This window comes from Eubalaena glacialis, chromosome 18 (genome assembly GCF_028564815.1).
Source record: "Eubalaena glacialis isolate mEubGla1 chromosome 18, mEubGla1.1.hap2.+ XY, whole genome shotgun sequence".
In the NCBI taxonomy this organism is placed as follows: domain Eukaryota; kingdom Metazoa; phylum Chordata; class Mammalia; order Artiodactyla; family Balaenidae; genus Eubalaena; species Eubalaena glacialis.
This window is the reverse complement of record NC_083733.1, coordinates 35,426,240-35,434,128: the sequence shown is the minus strand read 5'-3', so window position 1 is coordinate 35,434,128 and position 7,889 is coordinate 35,426,240.

The window sequence follows — 7,889 nt, the reverse complement described above, 5'->3', positions numbered from 1 at the left end:
ATATCACAACATCAAGCACTGATTCACTCTGGGAGGAGAGGGTTGGAGGTTGAGAGGGATTCTCAGGAATTAAGAGCCTTGCTTTCATAGAATTAATTTTTTAATTGTGGTAAAATATATATAATATTAAAATTTCCATTTTAACCATTTTTTTAAAAGTAGACTTTTAAAAAAAGAGGAGTTTTAGGTTCACAGCAAAACTGGGCAGAAAATACCCAGTTTCCATATAGCCCCTTCCCCTACATATGCATAAACTCCCCACTATCAACACCCCCGACCAGAGTGGGACATCTGTTAGAATTGACAGAACCTACATTGATACATCATTGTTACCCAACAGTTTACATTAAGGTTCATTCATGGTGTTGTCCGTTCTATGGGTTTAGACAAAGTATGGTGACATGTCTCCACCATCGCAGTATCATACAAAATAGTTTCACACCTTAAAAATCCTCTGCCAGTTCACCAGTTTCCCAGCACTCCTAACCCCTGCCAACCACTGATCATAGGATTATTTTTAAACATGGGCAAAAAAACCCCAAACATTAAACAAATAATTACAATAAAGATAAACAAACAGAAAGCCAATGTGATAAGAGCTACCTCAGAGGACCAGGAGAGGCTGCACGGGATATACTTGTTGAATGGAGGGCCGTTGCCGCAGGCTTGGGCTCTGGACTGGGCAGTGCAGGCTGTAGGCCCAGCTCTGGCCTTTACTGGAGGACATGTGTCACAGAAGCTGGGCCTAACCTGGGGAGGGGGGACCTCCCTGAGGAGGTGGAGAGTGGGCTGGGCAGGAGGAAGCAGACCACGTGTGCCCACATGGGAGAGGCCTGAGGGGAGAAACTGAGTCCTGACCGTCCTTAGGATGGACGCCTGAAGAAAGGGAAGGATGCCTGATATGTGCCATTGGCGCCAGCCCCTGTCTGCACCCAGATCTGACTGTAGGGGGAGCAGACTGTGGAAGGCCTTCCAGCTCCACTGTCTGACTGCTCGTGTTCCCAACACGCGCCATCATAGTCAGTGTCGAGGTTAAGAGCGCAGACTCTGGAGTCAGACTGTGCGTTCAAAGCCCTGTCCAATTCTTACTGGTCATGGGACTGTGAGTTGTAGATGCTGCCTCTTTGTGCCTCAGTTTCCTCATCTGTAAAAGGGGGATAATAGTAGTGCATACCTCTTGGCTTGCCGTGGGGATTAAACGAGTACATCCACGTAAAGCTCTTAAAAGGCCTCAGTAAAGCTAAGCTGCTCTAATTATCATTCAGTGAGCATCTACAGCATGCCTGGGCTAAGCCAGGATCATTTCTCGGTGCTGGGGACCTGGCATGAGGAAAACAAATAGATGTCTCCTGTGATTGCGCTTACACTCTAGTGAGGGGAAACAGTTGAGCAACGAAGGAAACAGAAATGCAGGAAAAGACCAGATATGATAAGTGCTGTAATGGGGGAGGGGGTGACTGGGGATGGAAGGTTCTTTAGGTTTCCGATGGATGGTCAGCAAAGCTCTCTCTGGGGAAGCACTACTTGAGCAAAAATATGAATGACAAGAAAAACAAGCCATACAAAGTTCTGGAGGCAGAGCCTTGCATCAACACGTGCAAAGGTCCTAGGGTGGTCTTGGTGTGATGGGGGAGCCGGAAGAAACTTGTGAGGCTGGAGTACAGTGAGTGAGGTAGAGACGAAGAAAGAGTGACCAGAAATCCCATGCACTGCAGGCCAGAGTGAGGAGTTTAGACTCTTTAGTGCTATCACAGAAATACCCTGGACGGACTTTAGGCAGGAAAATGATATATCTGATAGACCAGATTGACTGTGATGGTTCTTGCTGCTTCCTCTAATGTCCTTTTGTCACGTTCTTAACAATCGGTCATGCCAACCCAGTACCCTAAATTTGTTCAAAATGAACCACTTTTCACTGCATATTTCTATGAGACTGGCTATAACCTCATGTGTCCATGTTCGTATTGCATGGAATAAGTATTCAAACCATGGAGATTTCTTTGTTGTTGTTGAACCTACTTGTTATTCTTTACTCACAAGTGGTGTACATACATCCTGGTATGGTTTGTAAACTATGACCACACAGACATGCAACTGGTGCTTGTGGCAGAAAACATGACTTTGTGAAAAAAGTCAAAAATTTCCAAAATGTACTCAATATTCTGTGATAACCTATATGAGAAAAGAATCAGAAAAAGAATGAATATATGTATATGTATAACTGAATCACTTTGCTGGAAACCTGAAACTAACACAACGCAATAAATCAATTACACTCCAATAAATTTTTTTTTAAAAGTTTCCCCCAAAAATGCACCATTCATGAAGAACGCTCCTGGGACCAGCCTCTTTCCTGAGCCCCCTCCTTCCTTCCCCACCCCATGCCACTGCCCAGAGGCAGGACTATGGGGCCACGACCAGGACTGTGTCTCATGAGCTGCCCTGAGGATGTAGGAATCCCACTCGCTCCTCGGTCATCAGCTGTCTTTCTGAGCATCTCTCTTGTGTCTGGCACTGAGCTGGAGGCTGTGGGCACCCGGAGTGGATGCTGAGGTCTCTGTCCACCTCCTACAGGGAGCTGGGTCTAGTTAAGGAGTTAAGACTTGCCTGAAATAATTAGTAAGTGGTTTAAGGCATGATCAAAATTCACTGTTAGATTGGATGGCTTATCATCAGCTGAGGGCTATAGGAGTTCAGAGAGCTGGCAACGGAGCTGCCAGATTTCAGAGCTCCCGCAGACCATGGCAGTAGCCAGCACCCCTGATAGAAGATTCCCACATCAACTGCAGTGCTGCCAAACCTGCTGAGAGAAAACAGACACTCTGGGGTAAACTCGAGAAAGACTGTGATGGCGGCTACCTCAGTGGGAGCTGGGCCACCCCGTACACACGCACACACACACACTCACACACGCACACTCACACACACACACTCACACACGCGCACACACACACACACACACGCACACACACACTCACACACACACACTCACACACGCACACTCGCACACGCACACTCACACACACACTCACACACACACACACTCACACACACACACACTCACACACACACACACTCACACACGTACGCACGCGCACCTCTTTAATACTTGTGATCCTGGTAGAAGTGAAAAGTTCACAGCTGAACATTACCACCCTGACCTTTAAATGTCTTCAGGTAAATAGCAGTGAGCTGGGTGTGGGAGTGGGAAGCTTCAGCTGGAATATCCAAGTTCTGAGGACTGGCCCTGTAGGTTGTGCTACTGACCTGATTTCGGCATGTTCAGAAAACCTTTCTCTGTATCAACCAACCAGCCAGCATTTAAAAATTTTTTATATATACATTTTTTAATTTTTTAATTTTTTTCCAGTTTTCTTGAGGTGTAATTGACATGCATCACTGTATAAGTTTAAGATACCGGTTCGACTTACATATATTGTGAAATAATTACCATAATAAGCTTAGTTAGCATCCATTATCACATATCATATAGATACAATAAAGAGAAAAAGCAAAAAAAGAAAAAAAATGTTTCCTTGTGATGAGAACTTTTAGGATTTATTCTCTTAACAACTTTCCTATATATCCTTCAGCAGTGGAAACTCTAGTCATCATGTTGGACATTACATCCTCAGTACTTATTTATCTTGTAACTGGAAGTTTGGATCTTTTGACCTCCTTCATCCAATTCCCACTCCCCCCACCCCCTCCCTCTGAATATGATCTATTTTTATATTGGTTTGGTTTTTGTTCTTTTTAAATTTTTTTGTTTGTTTTTTAGAGTCTGCATATAAATGTGGTTATGCAGTACTTGTCTTTCTCTGTCTGATTTATTTCACTTAGCATAATGCCCTCATAATTCCTCCATGTTTTTGCAAATGGCAAGATTTCTTTTCTTCTCAAGGCTAAATAATATTCTATTATATGTATGTATATACATATACCACATCTTTTTTATCCATTCCTCTGTCAATGGACACTTACCAGCCGTACTTATTGAGCACCTACTGTCTGCCTGGTGACACAGGCCTGGTATGTATCTTCAAAGGACTTACAGTCAACTAGGAAAGATGCCATGTACATCCAATAACCACCAAGTGACAGTGAGGTGATTGACAGCTTGGCTCCAGACCAGAAAGCCCCAAACCAGAAGCCCAATCCCCATCCCCACTCACCTGTGAGCTGTGGAAACTACACCAAAAGGCTCCACCTCCCCATCAAGAAAACAAGCCTAATAAGAAAATCTTTCTTTCAGGTTGATGTGAGGAAAAAGCACAAGTCCCGGCAAATAGTATACACTCAACAAATGTTAGGTCTTTTGAAAGTATTGCTCAGTAACTGCTATCCCTATTGCCATATTACATATTTACTAGTAATAATAACTATGTGTGTTAGCTTGGGCTCCTGAAAGCAGACTGAGTTGGGGACTGTGTGTGGAAGGTTTGGTGGGAAGTGCTCTTAGGAAATACACCTGTGAGGAGGCAAGGGCGGCAGGAGTGGTCAGGGAGTGAAGCCAGTCCTACAGGGAGCTCTGGAGCTGGGGTGGTTCATCAGAGTTGTCCCACATGGAGACAGGGGGTGGCCTTTGTATCCCTGCATCAGCCAGCCTTTGGCCATGGGAAAGGGCCAAACCCTGGGTGAGGCAGGTCTCTGCAGCTGAGGGCAATTGCCAGCAGCCAGGGGTAAATGGGATCTGGGCAAGGCATCCAGAGCGCACTATGGTGTGTTACATCCCATGGAACTCTGGAGCTCATGGATTGGACTTTTGTTCTTGGCTGACAAGGGGCCTGCCATGTGACCATGAACACGCCATGTTCCTTTTGGGGACCACAGCTTCCCCCAGATAAGACAAAATTGTTGGTCTGAAACTACTTCCAAGTCCAGCATTCCATGGGCTGAAGCAGTCAGAGAAGGCTTCATGGAGGAGGAGTGACCTGAGCTGGGTCTAAAGGACGGCCAGTGTTGGGCTAAGCAGAGCAAAGAGGGGAGGATGAGGAACCAGCCAGTGTTCTGTGTAGGGCACACTTTCAAAGGCAACCTTGGGTCTTTCCAGCCTCAACACTGGCCCCAACCCTCTCTGGCCCTCCAGGTTTTAAGCTCCTTGAAGTCAGGGCCCATGTTCTGTCTGTGTTGGTCTCCTGAAAGTCCAGCACAGACCTGAGCACCAATCGATGCTGAATTAGAAAGCAGCAGGGGACTTCCCTGGTGGTCCAGTGGCTAAGACTCCACGCTCCTAATGCAGTGGGCCTGGGTTCAATCCCTGGTCAAAGAACTAGATCCCGCATGCTGCAGCTAAAGATCTCGCATGCCGCAACGAAGACCTGGTCAGCCAAATAAATAAATTAAAAAAAACAAAACAAAAAAAACAAAGCAGCAGGGCTCTGCTTCCCATCGCCTCCCCTGAGCCCTTATAGAAAACATGTAACAATGGGGACAATCCCTCCACCACGGAGAGTCTGTGATGAGCTGGTGGGCAGGTGGGAGAGCCTTGGCTGGATGCTGGAGTCTGCTGGGAGCTGAATCCTGGGATTGTGGAGGAGGGTCCATGTTGTGCACCGCTCCCTAGTAAAGAAGGGCTGCTAAGGAAGACCAGCTCTTCCCTACCCCTCCCCACATCCTCTGGTATGGAAAGGGAGCTGATGGAAGGATGCTCACCACCCAGCCCGCACAGGACCCAGACCTCCCTTGCCTTTGCAGGGACCACTGCGGACACTCTGAGGTCTCCCCCAGACTGGATCCCTCCTTTCTCTTTTGATTTAGCACCTCCCACAGCTCCAACTGCAGCTTCCAGGGGTGGCCTTTCAGGGGTTAACCCAGCCCATCTGCACTCTCTCCACGTCCTCCATCCTCACCCTGGGTACCTTTCTTCCTGGGATTCTGAGATGGAATTGATGCTCCCCACAGGCTGTGCTGAGCAGTTACTCCACACCCCGAGAGACTGAGCCTCCCTTCCACCTCTGGAGGAGCTCCCCTCGCCGTCTCCTGCACCGACAGGTGTTCAGCACCACTTCAGCACCACTTGGAGTGACTGCCAACCACAGGTTACACCAGCAGGAGTCCTTGGACCGGACAACTCAACCACTGGCCTGTTTTAAGCTCAGGGACTCAGGCTCTCCTTTGTCTCTGTTCCTCGGATGCTCAGCCTTACAGCTCATTCAATTCCATTCCACATTTGCTGCAGCCCTATGATGTGCTGGAATCTCTGCTGGGTGCAGGGGATGCGGAAACAAACCAGACACAGCCTCTGCCCACAGGTCTGGTGTGCAGAGTGCAGGGGGGGACCCCAGCTTGCTATGTCTGTAGGTCCTCCTGTAGGTGTAGTTTCAGTCCACAGGACAGTGCCTAGGATGACCTCAGGAGGTATTTTTGAATGAATGAATGAATAAAAGTACAGCTATGTGAAGTGCTCTAACAGGAACAGAGAACACAGACTTTGAAGAGCTAGGACTTGAAGATATAGGACTTGAACTCTGAAGACTTAGTTCAAGTCTAGGACTTTTACTAGTAAGTAAAAGTAAGCTAGTAAGCTGTGTGGTCTTGAGCTCCTGTCTTGATGTCTCTGATGGAAATGGGGATATAATATTTATCTATGTACTAGATTACTGTAAAACTCAAGTGAGGTAAGATGAAATAATTGATGTAAAATGCTTGATATCAGTGTTCTTAGGAGGGCCCAGATGAGTCAACCTTTCTGGTTGGAGGAGTCAGGAAAGGTTTTCAGAGGTGGCATTCGCGGTGGGTCTTGAAAGGAAGACTTTGAGAAGCAGAGATTATTTTTAGGCAGAGAACAGAGTGAGCAAAGGGACAGGGATACTTGGGAAAAGAAAATAGAAATTTTATGAAGATCCTGGAAATTATTATTTATTATGGTCTCAGAGAGGCAGTTTCGGTGGCAAGTTTTCAGAGCCCTGTGATCTCCCAGAAACCACCTCTCAGCTGTGTTCAGAGCTCCAGAGCTTCACAAAGGCCACTGGCTGCTAATTGCAGCTCTGTCAGCTGTGATGGGCTTTGTGAATGAGGAAGGGTGTGTCTTGGTGCTTCCTGGTTGCCGTGGTGTTGCTTTCATAGCGTCTGACAGTCCCCTCTTAAATACTCAACCTCCTGTCTGTCTAGATTTAATTGGTCAGTAGCTGTGAGCTGGACAAGCCTATTTTTATTGCGTGTGCCGGCAAGACTTACACCAAATTAGCATTTGAAAATATTGTTAAGACAGCAAGCAGCATCACAAAAGAATGTGAGGCTGTGTATGTGTATCTGACTCCCCTCTGAGGCTGTCTTCTCATTCTGTTTCCCCTGGTGAACAAGGTTCTCTCGCCCATAACCATGCTTTTTAAAGATGGGTGGAGAGCTGGAGGTGCCTTATCACCCTGCCTGCTCTTCTTCCCTCTGGGGCTCCTACAAGAGGGAGCTGTGCACGTCAGGAACAATCGTAGAGGTGAAGGTGGGTCTTGCTTCATTATTGGCTGGGCTACGGTCTGCACGGAGCCTTCTGAGACTCGTGTGTGACTGCCAAGAGCTGCTGACAGTAACAGACGCCAGGATTACAGTTCTTAAGCAACGTGGCAGTTTCTTCCTCCCATGCAGGAAGCCTGGATGTGGGCAGTCTAGGGCTGGTGGGGCAGCTACACCATCATCAGGGTCCCGGGCTCCTTTTTTTCTCCTCCACCATCCTGTGCCATGTGGCTTTCATCGTCAAGTCCTTGGTACTGAAGGGCCTCTGGAGTTCCTGTGGTCACAGCCCCATACCAGCCAGGAAGCAGGAGGGAAGGGGCGGCCAAAGGGCACGTGTCAGCTGCCATCTGCTCAAGGGCGGGCCTCTACCTCCTACCTGACATGTCTATGTACAGCCCCCTGGCCATACTGTGCTGCAAACAGGGCTAGGAAATGCA